The sequence below is a fragment of the Callorhinus ursinus genome, unplaced genomic scaffold, assembly GCF_003265705.2.
Source record: "Callorhinus ursinus isolate GAN/ISIS: 27379988/994484 unplaced genomic scaffold, GSC_fseal_2.0 scaffold21, whole genome shotgun sequence".
NCBI classification, from domain to species: domain Eukaryota; kingdom Metazoa; phylum Chordata; class Mammalia; order Carnivora; family Otariidae; genus Callorhinus; species Callorhinus ursinus.
Genome location: NW_027397083.1, coordinates 7,992,986 through 8,013,612, shown reverse-complemented (window position 1 = coordinate 8,013,612; position 20,627 = coordinate 7,992,986). Strand labels below are relative to the sequence as shown.

The 20,627-nt window shown below is 40.6% G+C and overlaps 1 long non-coding RNA gene across 1 annotated transcript; it reads left to right on the top strand.

Annotated features, from left to right (window-relative positions):
• Positions 1–14,731: 14,731 nt before the first annotated feature.
• LOC141374754 (uncharacterized) lies at positions 14,732–20,265 on the top strand. Its single transcript, XR_012381879.1, has 4 exons — positions 14,732–14,879; positions 16,716–16,913; positions 18,316–18,470; positions 20,159–20,265. It is a non-coding gene; the product is annotated as an uncharacterized lncRNA (long non-coding RNA).
• Positions 20,266–20,627: the final 362 nt, after the last annotated feature.

The window sequence follows — 20,627 nt, the reverse complement described above, 5'->3', positions numbered from 1 at the left end:
GCAGACCCTGCCCATCTCTTGGCAGGCGTGTTTCTTCAGCATGCAGGTCTTCTCCAGAAGTCTGGCAAAGAGAACAGAACACATTTCTGGGCTCCGTCATCGGATCCTCTGATGGCAGTGCAGGAAGTCTGGCTCTATGCCCCACGGTGTGGCACTGTATCTGTCCAGAGGTGAAGGGGTGACTCAGGATGTACACATCTTGGAGGCTCAGGGCTTCTGGCCAGACTCCCATCTGCACAGGATGCTCAGCCAGGCAGGAGCTGCAGCACAGCCTGGGACGCAGTCAGCAGCTTCAGAAGAAAAGGATATGAGTGAAAAATATACAAGGTTTATATGTAATACGTTCACTTACTACTTCTTCTCCTTTGAATTCACTAAGAAGAAAACAATCAAAGTATTCTGTGACTTTGGGATATTCAGATATTGCACTTGTCAGCAATTTGAAAATAAGAAGACTCTAAATTTTACTTAGTGCTATACCGTTTCATGGTGCCTCTAACATGAGGATATATTTACCTTCTTCTGGCAGAAAATTAAGCTTTGCTAGTTGCCCACTCTGATTCTTGGAGGTTCTATTCATTCCGTGCTCAGAAATGGGAATGGAATTGCTTTTGATGAATTAAAGCTGCCTTGAACCTCTGCTTATTCCTGGACAAGCCTGGACACACTCTGTCATTCTCTGATTGCTGCAGAGATCCCCAATCTGCCGAGTCCTTTGAGGAGATCCTCTTGTCCATGTTTCATATATCATTTGAGGGGTGGGTCTTGCCAGGGGCCTCTGCACCAGAGTTCGGAGGGGAGACAGGAGAACACATAAACCAAAGCTGGTGTGGACAAAAGAAAGGGGGTAATATTGAAAACATGTAGAGCCTGGGTGATTTTCCCATTTGTCTTTGGCTGATGGAAGAAGATCTGCTGCTAAGTGAAGGATGGGCTTACAGTAATGAAGCTGTCTGCAGCATTGAGAGCTGCTTGGCCATGGCACATAGTTCAGAATTACTGCAACTGCCTGGGTGTCAGAAGCCATCAATTGTCCCAGACTCACCTGCTGGGCTCAGAGCCATGGACCATGGGGCTAAACATCATCATTCTCCCAGATGAGACCCGCACTTACCTCTTCATCGCCAGTGTCCCTCCCCTCCTCCCACCAAACATTTCCATTGATCAAGCCCTGTTATTTCTCTGGGTACAGAGTCATGGAACATAGAGTAGCATCATCATTCTTCCTCACAGTTCACATCCACCAAGGAGTTATTTCCTTCTCTTTCACATGAGTTACTGTCCAACAGCCTAGATATTTGCCATCTATGTGGCCTGCATACAGAGTGAGGGGTACAGACAGTTCAGGAAACTTTGTTCTGCGCTAAGCAGTTCTCACCATCATTTCCTCCACTGGGTCAAAAGGCCCCTCCTGTACATCCACATCCACAGACTCCTCTCCGACTAAGCCACAGACCATTGAAAAGAGCACCTTGTCTTTGAATTGGAGGCCACTACTTAGAGCTCATCCAAATCCAGTCACCTATGCATATCAGGGATTCAGTGTGATGACAGTCATCCTGTTCTCAGTTTAAGTTCTTTCAGTGAAGTGAGGTGAAGACAATCCCAAAACTGTGACTTCACTGATGGAAACTGCAAATTGCTGTAAGTTTTCTAAAAGCAGTGACCCAGCATCTGCTTCCTTATAACTTTCACCCATCAGGCCATGAAACCATAAGCTGAATTATCCTCTAATAAAGCTCACCCTTCAACAATGCAGGGGTTAAGAGTGCCAACTCCCTGGGCAGTCAAAAATCCATGTATAATTTTTTACTTCCCCAAAACTTAACTACTAATAGCCTACTATTGACTAGAAGCCTTACCAATAACATAAACAGTCTGATTCATACATTTTGTATGTTATATGTATTAAATACTATATTATTACAATAAAATAAGATGGAAAAAAGAAACTGTTATTAAGAACATCATAAGGAAGACAAAATACATTTATAGTATGGTACAGCATTTATAAAAAAAAAATCCACATTTAAGTGGACCTGCTCAATTCAAACCTGTGTTGTTCAAGGGTCAACTGTATAATGGGCATTCACATGCTAGAGAATCCAGCCATCACTTCCCTTATGAGAACATCTCTCCTGTGGTCTAGCCCCAATCCCTTCTCAATTCCCATAAAAATGTAGTTTCCACAAACATTTTCTTCCAAATTCTCCAGCATTATCCTTTTTAAATATTATATATGGAAATGTACCCAATATTTCAGCCATGATCTCATCAGTAAGACATACAGTGGGACCCTTGCTTTCATGCATCTCTTCCTTTTATTTCAATAAATAATATCTAAAAATCACATGAAATATATAATATGGTAAAAGCTACATTATAGTTTGACTCACAATAACCTTATCAACTAAAGCTTTGGCAAAATCTTTAACAATTATTTTATTTTAAGCTATGCCTTCTCCTAATCTGTAATACAGTTGATTTTTTTAACCTAACTGTAGTATTTTATATTTACTCCCAATTAAATTATATATGGTTCATCATTTCAACTTAGTCCTCTCTCCTTGGATTCTGACTCTCATCCAGTGTATTGACCTTCCCTTCTGGCTTCCTATCACTCCAAAATGTAATCAATGAGTTATATCTCATTCCAGTCATTGATAGAAACCCAGAAAGTAGAGGTCTGAACCTAGAAATACCTGATAGAGAAATAATTCAAAGCCGACACTAACACATTAGCCAATATTCTTTGAGTACATATTTAATTACTTATGAACCCAGGTAATTCTACAGATTTAGCCATCTTCAGTTCAATCCATTAAATACATGCCTAGTGTCTATGTCTACTATGTGTCAAGAAATACAAACGTAATAGAGTTTGTTCTCTACCCTTAAAAGGGTCACAGTCTAACTGGGAAATAATCACACAGGCAATACAACAGTTCCCTATAATGGGTGCTATCACACGAGAGGACTTGGGAGTCCAAGAGGAGCTCAAGAAAGAGTACTGGACTGTAATTGAGCCTGCTGAGGAAACCTCAAAAACTAAAATGAGACTGTCTTCCTTCCCCCTCCCAACTTTAGTCTGAATTAAGTCTCAAGAAAATGAAAAACTAGAGACTTTTACTGTCATCCTGACAGCAAGGGTGATGAAGGAAAGACTGATTCTATTTAGGTCTACCCAAGTAGAGGTCCATCTACACAACAACCTCCCCTCTAGGTTCTTGGTTCCTCACCCTCCAGCTCTGAGGCTTATGTCATAGGTCCCAAAGGGGGAGTTGCCTATATAGGATGTGGCATACATGATACAGACAGGCATCACTCATGCCAGGCTATCAGTGAACAATGGTGCTGCTGAAGGGAGATCATAAAGGTCAATGGAAAGGTCAAGTATCAAAATGCCATGTGCCCTACTGGGTATTTACCACAAAGATACAAATGTAGGGACCTGAAGGGGTACGTGCACCCCAATGTTTATAGCAGCAATGTCCACAATAGCCAAACTGTGGAAAGAGCCAAGATGTCCATCGACAGATGAATGGATAAAGAAGAAGTGGTATATATACACAATGGAATATTATGCAGCCATCAAAAGGAATGAGATCTTGCCATTTGCAATGACATGGATGGAACTGGAGGGTGTTATGCTGAGTGAAATAAGTCAATCAGAGAAAGACGTGTATCATATCACCTCACTGATAGGAGGAATTCTTAATCTCAGGAAACAAACTGAGTGTTGCTGGAGTGGTGGAGGGTGGGAGGGAGGAGGTGACTGGGTGATAGACATTGGGGAGGGTATGTGCTATGGTGAGCACTGTGAATTGTGCAAGACTGTTGAGTCACAGATCTGTACTTCTGCGACAAATAATGCAACATATGTTAAGAAAAAAGAAAAAGAAGAAGATAGCAGGAGGGGAAGAATGAAGGGGAGTAAGTCAGAGGGGGAGACAAACCATGAGAGACGATGGACTCTGAAAAACAAACTGAGGTTTCTAGAGGGGAGGAGGGGAGGGGGATGGGTTAGCCTGGTGATGGGTATTAAAGAGGGCACATTCTGCATGGAGCACCGGGTGTTATGCACAAACAGTGAATCATGGAACACTACATCAAGAACTAATGATGTAAAATATGGTGATTAACATAACAACAAAAAAATTTTTTTAAAAAATGCCATGTGCCAGGTGTGGCAGGATGCTCACTAGCTCCAGCCTCCTCATCCCAGGCCTCTACTCTTTAATATCTAGTCTCTATGAGGGAAGATTTTATTTTTATATATCAAAGTATTCTTCCAAACCTGATTCCCTGAAAACTTAAGACTTTTCAAATCTAAATCCAACAACAAACTATTTTTTCTGCTACTTTTTTGATGTGTCATCACTTATTTAAAGTGATATTGCAGACAGCCTAGCTGACTCAAGGAGGGCCAGTGTTGGAAAAGAAAAAAGGTTGGTTAGTATTCCAGAAGTATTATCCTGCCTCAGATGAGTGGGCAATCATCAACAGATGAGGAGAGAAAGAGTTTCTAAACAGAGAATACAGAATATGCAAAACGCACAAGAAAGCACAGCTTATGGGCAATTTATCCAGTATCTTACTAAAATGCAGGTATTTTCCGTCTAGTACATTCCCCTAATCAAATCATTCAATGACAAGACTGAACAAAGGAAATCAGATTAGTCTAGCTCGACTTTGTTATTTGGAATTTTATTCTTTTCAATAATTTCACCTTCCTTTCCAGAGCACTCACAATTCATCTCTAAATACTTTGTTCCTGAATTCAACCAGAGATTGATGTCACATTCATTGTTGTGTTCTTTTCAGAATTCATATTTTTCCCCTTTTTGAAAAACTAGTGATTTAGCCATTTTGATCATCCAGCACCCTTTTCATCCCTGGAAATTCTACAAATAATAATAATAATAATAATAATAACAAAATGGAAATTTTAACACATTCCTTAGGCACTTCCTCTGTTGCAGGCACTGTCCTAAATGTTTGCACATATTAAATTCCAGGTTGGTAATCATGCCTTTTTGCCCTTTCCAACTTGAAGATCATTTCCTTGGTGTAGAACACAGAAGCAAAATAGACACTGAATCACTACCTGCCTTTCATCAGTCAACCATACACCAATCTGCCCAAGCAGTGATCCCATCCCTTCCTTGTTCTTTTTGCTTTAAATATGGATAAATGAAACCCTCTGTTTCCTATAACAAACATTTTGCTAGCTGCACTGATTCTTCATAGTTTTGTCAATATTATCCTTGCAAGTTTGTTCTACTCTTTGGTATCCATCTTTAAAATGCACCACTATTTCTGTCTTCCACAAACATACTCTTTTCCAAAGTTTGAACCTCCATGTCCATTACTAGGAAATAGTTCAATTAATTATGGCGCATTCATGACATAAAATCATTTGCAACCATTAAAAAAATGAAGTAGATCTCTGTTCTGACATGGGAAAATATCTATGATATTTTGTTGGATGAGGAAAACAAGTCAGAAAACAATACATGCTCAGTCCTGTTTGAGTTTTTTTAATGATCTACCACTATCCTCTACTTTTCAAAAGCTTGCATTATGCTACTTGGCTTTTACAAAAGACCTACATTAGTAACTGTGTTTGCTGAATCAAAGGAATCATAAGAGGATTTTCACTTATAAAGAGAAAGGTGGAAAGTGAAATTAGCTGTCAGTGTCTGTTTTTGCAGCAGACCACTAAAGAGGCAGCACACACCCCACGCAGCAAGAATGGCATCACCACTAAGCTTCTTCCTAGGGAACTACACTCAGCATCTCACTATCAGCCACCACAGCTTTGAACTGTGTAAGCATCTATGCTTTATCTCGATTTATTTGGTGCATCCATTATCAAGATGAATCCTAAGGTATCAAAAAAGCCTGAAAATTTTTCCACGTGAATTAATGGTAATTGTTTCTTTGCTTTACACCATTTTGGCTTGCAGAAGGTTTTATAGGAACGCTCTACTTTGGGATAGTGGAAGAAATCTGTATTACTAGGGAAAGTATTTTCCAAACATTACACCATTAAATTAAAAATTTCCTCTTCAAAACACTGACCTCTTGCAGCCTTGAACCATCAAGGCTAGGCCATTCATGAGGTTCCTCTTGCCAGTATAGGAGAAGGTGAATAGTTAATGTCTTTGGTAAAATAACAGGATTGAAAGCCAGACTAGATGGATTACTTACTAGTGTTTCATGAAAGGAAGGTCCAGACAGGATGAGGAAAGGACAATTCCAACAATGCTGGACTGAAGAATTATGAGAAGAAGAGAGCCAGAAGTCAACTGAACTGATAGAAATAAGAGCTCAGACAAATGGGTTCAAGTTTTCATCCAAAAGCTTGAGTCTGGAGAAGAAAAGATGACTTCTAAAAGTCAAAGGGACACACCAAGTTTAAGGGATTCTTACTATGCTCCCCATTCTGGATTCTGTGAGGGAACTACTGTACAGGGGACCTTGAGTCCCTCTAGTGAGGTCAACAGAGTCAAGAGGGTGGAGTAATATAGTGGGAGAGAGGGAAGGGGGAGGGAGCAAGATACAGGAAGAGGGGCAGGAGGGGTGGGAGAGAGATCTAGTTCAAACTCCTGAGTCTCCCCTAGTTCTCATGATGCGGGGACACTACGAATGGAGGCTGGTCTCAGGAGCTTGCCATGGGGTCTACCGTGATGAAGAGTAAGGTAACTCTACAGCCAAGCCTTCGCTCAGAGGATGTGGCAGAGATGTGAAAGTGCCAATGGCATGTTCCACAGTCAGGAAGACACTGAGCTGGACAAAGTAACTGCTTGGCCTGAAAAGACGAGATCATGAGTTACACGAGCCACCAATTTTAGACACCAGGAAGACAAGTGACATTCATTCGAAAACCAGAAAAGCGTCTGAAAGACTTTATCCATCCCCTACCTGTGAGGTCAACTAAGCCACTTTCCTCCTCCTATCCCACTTTAGTGAGGATGAGGGTGACGGCAGACACCTTCTCACCCATCTGTTTGGATAGGGTGACCAACCATCCAAGTTTGCCTGGGACTTTCCTGGTTCAAGCACTATTTTGGGTTCCTAGACCCAATTCCAATGTGTGTGAGTGGGGGTTCCTACACAAACAACAAGCAGTGCTCTGACACCAGGTGGGTGTCCTGCAATTCAACTCAATTCTGGCACTACCTACCCAAAGATAGCATCAGATTCCACAGGTGAAGGATTCAGTCTTACAAGACTGCCCCCAACCCAAACAGATACGCTTTGCAAGCCCAAATTGTTACCTGTGCTTCTGACCTACTGGCTACACACTGGAGGTTCCAACAACCCCCTCCAACTCAGATGCCAATTACAACTCCAGGTTGTTACCTGTACTGAAGACCTACCGACTATAAATCAGAACTTCCCAAGACCCCCTCCTCGGGTTCAATTACTTTGCTGGAGCGACTCACAGAACTCAGAGAAACATTTTACTTACTAGATTACTGATTTATTATAAAAAGACAGAACTCAGGAACAGCCAGACGGAAGAGAGGCACGAGGCGAGGTATGGGGAAGAGGTGCAGAGCTTGCATGGCTTCTCCAGACATGCCACTTTTCCAGCATTTCCCTGTGTTCACCAACCAGGAAGCTCTCTGAACCCTGTCCTTTGGGTTTTGATGGAGGCTTCATTAGAGAATCACAAATTATTTAAATCATTGGCCACTGGCAATTGGTTCAACCTCCAGTTCCTCTCCCCTCAACACTCTAATCAAGTGGCAGGTTCCCCTGACAACCAGCCCCCATGCATAGGTAACCTACTAAGGGCTTTCCAAAAGTTGTCTCGTTAACATAACAAAAGATACCTTATCACCCTTATGACAGAAAATTCCAAAGATTTTTGCAGCTCTGTGCCAAGAACTGGTCTAAGACCAAATATCATTTCTTATCGTATCATTTATCATAAATCACAATATCATACCCACATATCCAGAAACTCCTCAGTCCCGAGAAAACTGAAATGATTGATTACCCTGCTATATAAGTAAGTATATATTTATGTATGTGTATGGAGAATAGGTCTGCAAGAATACACGCCAAAATGTTAGCTGCATTACCTCTCAGTGGATGAATAGAGTGTATGTTAGGGTGCAGAACCTAAAGAGAAATTTATACAGTAATATGTATTCCTTTTGTGACAGATTAAATCCAAACACAGAGATGCCCATGAAGTCACACTATCACTACTTTCTTTTTCAAAGGAATAATATGTAACCTCAATGCCAGCTTTTCTCTTTTCTAGACTCCCCTGTTGCTCTTAACCATCTTTTATCTGGACTATTTGAAATATACCTCCTCCAAGAGCCTAAGATAAATGCCTGACTTTGATCACCATTTGCTTTCATCACTATTATAAATACTGTTGTTAGTTTTCTTCCAAGTTGTCCTTCACTTCTACTTCAATTCTCTTGGCTAGAGGTAAGTCTGAAATCTCCCCTCATTGTTTTATATTTCCAGAGATGAAATCCTCAAAAGGATAAATCAAGAATTCACCAGATATCAGTGAAGCCATTTTAATAGCAAACATGTTGACAGTGACCACAAAGAAAAATGTGAAAATTTTTAAATTCCTTATGGCCTGAAAGAACACTTCTGAAATCACAAGCAAGGCTCAAACTTGGGGAAAAAATATTATAAAAAAAATATGAATATGTTCTACAATAATGGGAATATAGAACTATACTCAAGAAATCCAGGTTCTAGTTTCAGATATGTTGTTTAATGTCTACGTGACCTCGAACAAACTACTTAACTTCTCTGGAACTCATATTCTTCACCTGGAAAATAAAGATCTTCATATTTCTGAAATATTCAGAGTATTAATTTTAAAAATCTCATGAGATCACATAAAAACACTTTAGAAATGATATTTTCATATAAGACATGATCATATTGTTGTTTCTCTACTTCATATATCATCCTCCTTAGTATTAGGTTTCTGAGTATTTGTCTCCCTCCTTTCCTTAAGCCACTAAATATTTAATAATAAGTTCTAATATTCTAATAAATAAATTCTTTTGGCTCTATAAGGTGACTGTTTTTCCCAAAGGATTTCACCATTATGATATTATAAATCACAATCTAGAAAAACAAATCCTGTTCTTCAATATAATCTATGTTACCAGGAGTTATGAACTGAATGTTTGTGTTCCTCCAAAATTCAAATGTTGAAACGCTACCCCTCAATGTGATGGTATTAAGAGGCAGGACCTCCAGGAGGTAATAAGGATTAGATAAAGTCATGAGGTTGGAGCCCTCATGAATGATATTAGTGTCTTTATAAAAGTCACTAGAAAACTTCTTTCCCCTATCTACTCTCCACCAGGGGAGGACACAGAAAGCTAGCAGTCAGCAGCCTAGAAGAAGGCCCTCATCAGAACCTACCCATGCTGGCACTCAGATCTCAGACTTTCAGCCTCCAGGACTGTGAGAACTACATTTCTGTTGTTTATAAGCCACCCAGGCTGGGGTACTTTGTTATAGCAGCCCAAATGAACTAAGACACAAGGTGTACACACCCTATATCCTTTTTTCTCTTCCAAAGTTGTGACCTAGCTAGGACTAAGAATGCTGAATCCATCCAAGGTCTTTAGTTTTCTATTCAAAGCCTTGCTGTGTGTGTGTGTGTGTGTGTGTGTGTGTGTATGTGTGTGTTTATGCCATATATATATATAAAATATATATACATCTCAGTGTTTTCTAGTAACAGCATACCCCCACATGGATCAGAACCAAAGGCTATGAACTTGATGAGTTTGATCACTCTATGTGGGGTCTTTCTGACTTCAACAACTATATCCAAAACCTCTGCCTCTCTCTCCCTCTCTCTCTCTCTCTCTTCCCTTCTTCCCTCCCTCCCTCCTACATTCATGCAGATAAACACCATCAAGGATAATTCTGTCTTAGTGCTCTTTTAGGAAGCATAAAGAGAAAAAAACACTGAAAAAGCAGGCAGATCCCAACACTAGGCTTCTGGGGATTTAGCATCATTCATAGAAAGTCACAGTGTTCCCTGAAAAAAACCTGGAAAGTACTTGAACATCTAGATTTCTTTAAGGTTCAAGGCTGAATTCATAACCACACCACACCATCAACCTGTTAGCATCCACCTGGATCACAGGCTAACTTCTTAGAAAGAATTTAGGAGGCATACAAGGGTTTGCTTTCCAAACCCAAGTCAACAGTAAGATAATATGGCTACTACAAGGAATTAAACTAGTGGATTTAGAAATAGCATGTTTACCAACTTAGAGATGATCAAATCAAGTCATAAGAATAATTACCATACCCAGGGGATTAACCATATCTGGGGGTTACGTGCCCTATATTCAATCCCCCTTTGTTTTGTAATGTTTTATGATACATGATCTAACCCTGAGGTATGCAAATGAGATAACAGCCACACACTAAATATCATAATTAAAGATAATAACAACAGCTGGTATTTATTGACCAGTCCCCATGTGCCACCATGGGAGGGCATAGCAAGAAGCTAGCCATATGTAAGTTGAAAGAGGGTCCTCATCAAAAGCCAGCCATGTACAAGTACATATAAAAACTGTCTGAATTAAATTTCTCAACAATCCTTTAAAACAGGAATTACGATTATATAAATCAAACAGAGATTAGGTAATCCACCCTGAATTAGCTATTATTCCTCATTTTCTGGAGAAGCAAAATAAGGTCTGCACAAGTAATTTGCTCAAGATATATTCATTAAATGAGTGGCAAAACAGAATTTCATAGCAGGTTGTGGGGGCTTTGAGACAGAACACCTAACCATTCTCAGATTGTTATAAAATGGGGCATGGCATAAGAAAGGGTAGCAAGTGGGGCACCGAGTGGCTCAGTTGGTTAAGCCACTGCCTTTGGCTCAGGTCATCCCAGAGTCCTGGGATTGAGCCCCAAGTTGGGCTCCCTGCTCAGCAGGGGAGTCTATTTCTCCCCCCTCCCCCTGCTCATGTGCTCTCTCTCTCTCTCTCTCTTTCAAATAAATAAATAAAATCTTAAAAAAAAAAAGAAAGGGTAGCAAGTCTTCCATTTTTAAGCAGCTATGAAATCAAGACCAAAACCAGACATGGCCAAAGATGTGCATAACCCCACATGCTGTCAACTCCAGGATCAGCAATAGCACTGACAAGATGAGCAAGGGAAAAGATTAATACTATTTTATAATAGTATTATGCAAGACAATATATAATTTGATTAAATGATATATAGGATATCATTATATAGCACATACCAAGTATTACACATTATGTGTTATACATTATGTATTACTGTATAGAAACCCAGCCAAAGACGATGATATGCAAGGCTCACAGATGACAATCTCAGGCCCTTCTGTCTTCAGACAGAAGATACACCAAACAGAATTGGAAGTTAAGCTATCATCTTTTCCACTATTACTGAGCAATAAAGTGTCACATAAGTATGATAAGCCCATCTGAGTGAACTTATATTATACATGACATAAATGTGCTTAACTGAAGTGAGAGATATAAACACAATAAAATTTCTTAATCAACCGCCCCATATGATTGATGTTTGGGGAAAGACTAAACAGACATGAATAAAAAAACCAAACATACATAAAACCGAAAACATTGTAGCCATGGCAGAGACCCAACAACTTTCTAGCATGTGGGCCAGCAAGCACTGGGGTAGGGCTTTACCAAGTTTGGTAGGGAAACAGCACATCCCTTTGAAGAACTCCTCTACCTAGCTCATCAGTCTTGCTTTCAACCAGCTTCCTCAAACTCCTTTTTATCAACATTTTAACAACTACTACTTCAACATTTAATCATTAATTAGAAAAGGTTGTGAGAGAAGAACTTGGTAAATTTATTGACTTTTTCCTGCTTTGATACTTCAATTCATTGGATAAGTTTTTAAGTGGAAATGTGATTCCTGACAAAAGCAGCAAATGTGAGTAAATGGAAACACCTTTGAATGGCCCCGTGACTTGCATGGAAGAAGGGGTTTCTGTGGCATGGCGGAGGGGCAGAGAGTGGGGAAGCTGAGTTCCACCTGGAATCAAACACACTGATACTTTGGGCCACATGCTTATCTTGACTTATAACACCAGAAGAGAAGTTGGAACAAGATGGTAATTCCTCAGTTTCTCCATCAACCAAGAAGATATGAACAGACTGAGTAAGAAGATAACCTAATATAGAAATACCATCCCCTTCACAGACTGGCCCAGTCTGCACATCTAGTGTCAGCAACTACCACTATCCTATGTTACAGTTACTATAAAAATGCCCCGATGTGTCATACTCTCTCACACCTCTATACCTTCACATAAGCTGTTTCCTCCCTGGATACTTTTATCCACATTTTTATCTAGAAAATTCTAACTCACCTGTTGAGCCCAGGCTCAACTACTATTTCCTCTGTTACAAAACTCTCCTCTGCACTTCCACTGGTCTTGGTACCTACATCGCTTATAGCATTCGCCATATAACATTACATAGACTTGCAGGCCTCTGGATTCAGATGGCACACAGATGGTACACAGACACAATCAAGGATAATTTTGTCTGAATGCTTGGCTTAAAACCACATAGATAAAGGCATTGAAAAAGCAGCCAAATCCTTACACAAGACTTCTGGGAATTTAGCATCATTCACAGAAACTGTGCACTCCACAAAGAGACGAGAATTGACATTTGTTCATCTGTTAGATACGTTCAAGTACCAAGACAAGGCCTTATTCATTTTGTACACTCAGCACTGGACCTGGTGATTTGTATACACAGGGCGTTCAATGCGTATGGGCTGGACGAACTTTTGAAGATGAAGTTAAGGGTCATGATGTTCCTCTGAGCTGTGCTCTAATAGTCTTCCCAAAAAAAGCAGACATGAAGCAAACTGATTGTTGACATGCCTTGGGTCATTGTTTAATAACTGGAAATACTTTAAGTTTTATAAGATAGGATAGAACACCATTCAGAAACAACATGCCATTTCCCAGAAGGAAACGGATACTCACTGAGCAGTGAACTTTTTAGACCCACTTTTGTAGAGATAGAGCTCCCTAGCTCTTAAAAGAAAGAAATTGTTCTCATGATTTTTTTAAATAGAATTTGATTAAAGCTGAACCAAGAGAATTTGGCTTTGGAATGAGTAGATATATATAATTCCCAGCAAAGTCATTATATTGTCCCTTAAAGTAGATGACCAAGAGACAGAGCTTGAGTTATTATGCAGGCAGCCGGAAATAGTGAAAGTGATAGATTTCTTTATCTTCAGTGATAATAATGATGATGATGATCATGTCCTGGATTGCATCCCACAGAATGGCAAATGCATTTCTAGGGTCCTCCCTAAAGGATTTGAGTTTGAAGCAGAAAAATGAAATATGATGCTATCTGAATGATAGGTGGAGAAATATTACTTAGGACAAAAGCATTAGTAAAAAGACCAATTTCCTAGACCCTTGTTTTTCTCTTGCAAGTTGATCCTGATCTTTGGTGTCAGGAAATCTTTGAGTTTTATTTATGAGAATTCATGCTTTAATATCCCCAGGCTTTAAGTCCCTCCATGGTCACCCCTTGCCTCACCTTCACTCAAGCATAAAGAGAAGCAAATTAGCTCTGTGTTTGGAATCGGTGAACATATCCACCAAAAAGGAACAGCTCAGCTTCATTACTGTCCTTTTCCTTCAGAGTATAGACTCATGTGGTTTCTAAACAGTTAACTATGACTTCAATAATGTTATATACTAACATTTTTAAGCATCTTTCCAAGAAAGATGCTATGGTACTGTCTTCCTTTTGTCTCCAAACACTGACTGTCTTCTCTACAATCTACCCTTATTCACAACTTTCTCCCCAGAGCTATCAAAAGAAGACCCAACAGGACTTGAATTAGCTGTCAGGAATCCCCAGTTGTAGTCCAGTCCTACTAACTAGCTAGTAAACCCTTTAATATTTTAATAGCACTTTCAAGTTTTATGAAGCCCCTGTTTAATTTGGTCCTCTCAACAGCCTTAAGAGCCAGGATGAATATGATTGCCATTTAAGAGACGAAGAAACGTCGGCTGCAAGAGGTTACATATATGGGAAAGGCTTAAAACTCCGGGATTTGTAATGTCACTAGGGTGAGCAAGAGTCATTGTCTACCTTATAAGGCAGAGGTCTGTGGTGACTTTGTACTAACCTAGTGTCCCTTTTTCTTTGCTCCCCACGGTACCGTTATCAGTCTTAATTCAGTTCTTTCATATCAAGCTCCAACTTTTATAATTTTACATAGTCCAATCTGATTTTTTTCTTTTTTTTTTTTTTGCCATACCTACACTTGTTATGTAGGCCTATCTACTGGTGCTAGATATGGGGGAAGTACTGATGATTTTAAAGCCAAGAATCCAGATGGAAGCTTTCAAATGTTAATTGACCCATGGATATTAACATCCAAGAATCATCAAATGAGAACATCAAGAGAAACACTTTCAGAACAGGAGTAAAGACTGAATTTGGGTCTTGTCAGAACTGTGTTAGGAGATGAGAGCTGTTATGGGGATCAGACACACAGAACTGCAAGGAATGTCACAATACACAAAGGTCTAACCGGTTCTTTACACTCAGAATGCCAAGTACCAGCAATTTTGCCTAAGATTCTGGAAGTCATATTTGGCCTCTGAGTGTTCCACATTGCCTCCAAAAATCCAAGAAGGTCAGGTCACAGGGGAAGGGTGCTGGCGTCAAAGCTCAGTGACAGAGTACTGCAGGCACAGCGGGTACTAACTCAGCCCTTAGGACTCCAGTCTTCTTTCCACTCCATCAGTCTGCATCTTAGCTCTCTCCATCTCTGTCTCCACATCTGCTAAATGACAGGTTGGAATAGATGCTAAGACCACTACCACCTCAAATTCTGTGATTTTTTTTCCTTCTAGAAGATTCTCAGCCTAGCACAGACTCCTCCCTTTTCACTGCAAACACGAACATTCCTTTCTCCTACCACACTCTCACTCCTTTCCAACCCAAGAAAAAGGATTAAAAGGAAACCACATTTTCCTACTCAGGACTTAACATCAGCTTAAAACTGAAAGTCTCAGTGAGTTGTACTGAGTGTACCGGTTTTATCGTGGACAAAAAATCATTACATCTTTTTACTTGGGGCTGGATGAGCCTCTCGTTAAAGTTTAATTACCAAGGGAATCAGGCAACTTCTTCTATATATCGAATGCCTGAGTTAACATGGTATTTGTTCATTCAAACTCAATTTATTTTCCACCCTTCTCTTTCCCTTTCCAGTGCCGCTCTGGTGACTCATCGCACACTGTTTGAAAAACCCATGTATTTCCTGAGCAAGGTCAGAATGCTGGTTGGAGACTTCTGGTCACCAGTGCATTAAGCATGTGTGGCTTCAGAGAGTCACTAATGGCATCTGGAAAAATGGAAAAGAATAAGTAATAACTTGGCCATCGATTTCAGGAAAAAGAAACCACAAGACCAAAAAAAAGTCAAACCAGGGTAATTGAGCACTAGAAGTACATCTCAAGTAAACAGGAACTGTAAGGAACATCTGCAACAGGGAGAGTTTGTATGGCCCTATAGGAGAGGCACTCCCACCGTACCCTAGGACAGGTGATGATTTCTAGGGAGAGGTGAGGGGCACGCCATTATTAATGATCCACAGCCCGGCTGCTTTGCACCCTGCCGCAGGCTCAGACCAGCTGCGAGACTAGCACTAACCCAACCCTAACCCAACCTCAGAACTTGAACATCCCGTAAGCGCTGCTACAACACTACAGGTGATCCCAGGTGCCTTCATTCCTCTTCTCCACAGCGCTTACGTCTGTGTCCCTTCACCATCTCTGGCCCTCAGCTCCCACCACAGAAGTTCCCAACCCACTCTCATCAGGCTCAATTTGCATTTGCTTATTTGAATTCACAGTCAGAATCCTCCACGATTCCAAAATACACACCGAAAAAAAAAATCCTAATTAATAAAACTTAATGGCCAAGAATTATGTCCTGGTAATTAATGACATTTCTTGAGACAAGTATCAACAGGAACAAAACTGCTCCATGGTTCCTCTCTAAGATGCTCATTAAATTAATTTGGAGCAGGAGCAGGGGCTCAGGGAATAGCATTTTCAATATAAAAACACCCACAGAAGCTGGCAAGAGGAACGCTTGTCAAGAACAAGGCATGGCAGCCATGGAGATGCACCTCTTGGTTCTCCCTTCAAGTGAGAACCTGCTGTGGGGAGTGCAGTTAGCTGTTGGACAGGCCCCAGCTACAGGCCTTGGGAATCCACTGCAGCATTTGGGCCAAGGCCACGTTCTCCCTGGGGTTCTAGAACCTGTCAATTTCTGCCCAGTATGGGACTCCTCTAACAAGTAATCAGTGGCTTGATGAGACTTTCTCAGAGTTGCACGAAAGTCTGAGGATCTTCCAACCCACTTCTCCTTCTTTTCTCCTCTCCATGCACAGGTGTCAGACCCACATCACAGTCTGAGACCCTCTGCCTACTCCTAGTCCCTCTCCTCTTTTATCTTTTGTGGGCTTGACCACCAAAAAACTTCTTTGCATTTTTAATTTTATCTCTGTATCTGCCTCCTGTAGGTCCCAAACTGACATACAAGAAGATGGTGACCCTCTCTGGTGAGGAGAGAACCAGAAAGACTGCAAGGGGACTGACTCATTTACCGTTTTATCCTCAGTGCCCAGTAGAATGAACAGGACATCTGTGGGCCACAGTCTGCAGAGAAGAATAATGAATGAGACCACACTGGCATCCCCCGAGACATGGGTTCTCATCTGGTCCCAATAAGCAAGCCATCCAGGGCACCAACTTGTACATGTAGTGACCCCAAGGCCTCTCCAGATCCACGAGTTACTTCCAGGCCCCTTTTAAAAAGGTGTGAAAAATTGTTGGATATTTTTTCACGATACCAGGGGCCATAGAAAAGCTACCATAACAATTTCAGACTCTCTTTGTCTAGACACACTGTGTCACTGCTCACTGTCCTCTACTGACCCCCAGATTTCTGAGCAGGCCATGGAGGCTTTCTATAAGATTTGCCCCCACTCTAAGTTTTATATACTTTTAAAAATCTATCAGTAAAATAAAAATCCATGTGTTATTCCTATCTGCTAACAAATTCTCAAACCTATTTGATATTCAGGCAGCTGACTCCTTGTTATCATTCAGGTTTAAGCTCAAACAGGACCTTCTCAGAGAGAGGTCTCCCATGGATATCTAACCTCCCATTGTACCCCTCCATCCCATTACCCTCTTTTATTTCTTCCTAGAACTTACCACTATCTGAAATTTTCTTAATTACTTGTTTGCTTATTCACTATTTATTTCTTACTCTAGAAAGTACGCTTCAGGAGAGCCAAGATGTTGACTGTCTTGTTCTCTCCTATGTCCTTAGATCTCAAAATGTGCCAGGTATATATTTAAGTGGGTGACAGAAATGGCCCCTGTTTCTACAGAGCCTATAATCTATCAGGGAAGTCAAAAACTGAGTAATTGAAGACATTTTACAATCTCATTTGGGAAATCCAAGCCCCAACTCAAAGAGCTATACATTTCCCTGAGTAGCCTCCTTGTCCTTCATTCACTATTACATTTGGCTAAGGAAAAAGTCCACGTGTAAACAACCATACCACTTTCCACCCCAGAGGAAATTGCTTTTGGTGCTAATCTAAGCCAGTAGTCTAAAAATTTTTTGGTCACTTATCTTTATCAGTAATCAATTTTTAAATAACCGTCCCAATATATTTATTTATTTATAAGTTAAATGTGTATACCACAGTGCTAATGTATTGTATTTTAAAACATAAATGAAAATTGAAATGTAAACAGATGAGACAGAAATAGAAATTCTGTTATTTTCTTTCTCCGCCCCACCCCCACTTTGGATGAGCTTATGTACCCCCTAGAATATGTACAGCATATTTTGAAGATCACTAAGCAAAGCAATTTCCATCTGGAGTTAAGAGGTTATCAGGGGTTAGAAGTGAGAGAGGGGCTAAGGACAAGGAGGCAACAAAGGAGCATGTTTCAGGATATTGCAATTGTTCTATGTCCTGTTTTGTGGTAGCGGTAACAAGAATCTACCCAAGTATTAAAACATATCGATCTGTACATACCAAAACAATGGATATATGGATGTAATTTTTTTAAAAGTTTAAGAAAACAAGCCAACAAAAAAGAGTCTAGTATGGAGTTAGACACTAAGCATTTATTTTTCTGACAAGTGAAAAATCCTTTAAAAACCTGCATTTCCATCCTTGCTTTGCTTTTCCCTCCAGAGATCAGAATACAAGAAAGCGAAGGAAATAATGTGACCTTATAGCCACCTCATTGATCCTTGAACCCTATAGCCCACGGTGGCAGATGGCTACAACAACATCTCCCACTCCACGTGCTGTCCTGCAATGTGACCTTGCCAGCCCCTCATCAGGAGGTGGGGTTCCTTTGCCCTTGAATCTGGTCTAACTTTAATGACTCACTTATAACTGATAACATCCATGAACTTATAGGCTAAGTCAGAAAAGACCATACAGCTTTCACCCAAGTATCTTCGGGCATTTTCTCTCAAAATCTAGCCTTCATAGTGAGGAAAGCCCAAGACACACACAAAGCCACAGAGACTGGCTTTCTACCTAGTTGAGAGTCCCAAATGAGGCCAACCTTGAGTCATCCCATCCTGTAATGGTTACTTTTATTTGTCAACTTGACTAGATCACTGGGTGCCCCGACATCTGGTTAAACATTATTTCTGAGTATTTACAGAATAAATTAGTATTGGAACATGTGGACTGAGTAAAGCAGATGGCCCTCCCCAGTGTGGGTGGTTGTCATCCAACCCATCGGGGACCTGAACAGAACAAAAAGGTGGAGGAAGGCTGAATTCATTCTCTGCCTGTTTGAACTGGGACACTGATTATCTCCTACCCTTAGCACTACTGGTTTTCAAGCCTTCAGATACTCAGACCAGAATCTATACCACTGGGTCCCCAGCTCTCAGACCTTCAAACTATACCACTGGCCTTCGTGGGTCTCCACCTTGCAGATGACAGATTGTGGGACTTCTCAGCTTCCATAATCACATGAGCCAATTCCTTGTAACAAATCTCATTCAGTAGATAGGTAGACAGACCGGGGTGCCTGGGTGGCTCAGGTAGTTGGGCATCTGCCTTTGGCTCAGGTAGTGATCTCAAAGTCCTGGGATCAAGACCAACACTGGGCTCCCTGCTCAGTGGGGAGTCTGCTTTTCCCTCTCCCTCTGTGCCTCCCTCTGCTCATGCTCTCTCTCTCTCTCTCTCTCAGATGACTAAAATATTTTTGAAAAATAGATAGACAGGGGTACCTGGGTGGCTCAGTCGCTAATCATCTACCTTCGGCTCTGGGATCGAGTTCCTCCTTGGGCTCCCTGCTCAGTGGGAAGTCTGCTTCTCCCTCTCCCACTCCCCCTGCTTGTGTTCCCTCTCTTGCTGTGTCTCTCTCTGTCAAATAAATAAATAAAAATCTTTAAAAAAAAATAGATAGATACAAAGATAAAATATCTATCTATCTTTATATCTACCTATCTACCTACCTACATACCTACCTACCCTATTGGTTCTCTTTCCTTAGTATACCCTAACCAATATACAACCCAAGCAGGAACTGCTGAGAGTTCCAGCTTCCAGCTATTTGAGTACCCCCAGATATGTGAGTCTTTCCAGTTAAGGCCCCAGGTACTGTGGAGCCAAAACAAGCCAGATCCATTATGTATGTCTGAATTCCTGACCCAAAGATTCCAAAAGCATTACAAAATGGTTATTATAATATGCTACCAAATTTGGGGATGGTTTGACAGACAGATAGTACTTGTGTCCTATCCATTATCAATTCTGACCTTTTTCCTTAGCAATAAAACCTTGATTTTATTTGGAGAGGTCTGTTAAAAATATTAAATCTTCCAGCTCTCTTTATAGCAAAGTATGGCCAAGTAATACAATCATGGCCAATGAGAAAATGAAGTTGCTAGTTAGAATTTCCAAAATAAAAAAATAAAATAAAGTTCTTTTAGGAGACAGATGAGATGGCTGGTTTCTCTGGTCTTTTACTGTTTTTTTCTTTTTAACTTTCCTCATTCTCCCGGCCTAGCATGCAGTTTTGATACCTGGAAGAAGGCAGAACAGGAACTATCTTGCCACCATGAGGGTGAAAACCACAGTCTAGAAATGATGGTGCAAAATGATACACTGATTTCATGATAACTTTCTGGAGACATTACACTAGACTGAACTTCCCACCTAAGACTTCTTCTTATATACAAGAAATAAACTCCTCCATGATGAAGCACTGTTTAATTAGAGTTTTCTGTTATATGCAGGCAAACACACTTGGTACCAAAAAGATGATGCAGGAATTAACAGATTCTACCCTCCTTATCTTGAAATTTTTAATAAACTGATATTTGAACTTATGTTTTGTAAGTGAAGCCTGATGAGACAATAGAGAATGCATATAAACAAAGGAAATACACAATAGGTGGATCTCTCATTTCTTGCCACCCATTCGCATAGAGTGTTCAGGATGCCCCACGAGCAGTGGGTTCCAGCAGAGCCACAAT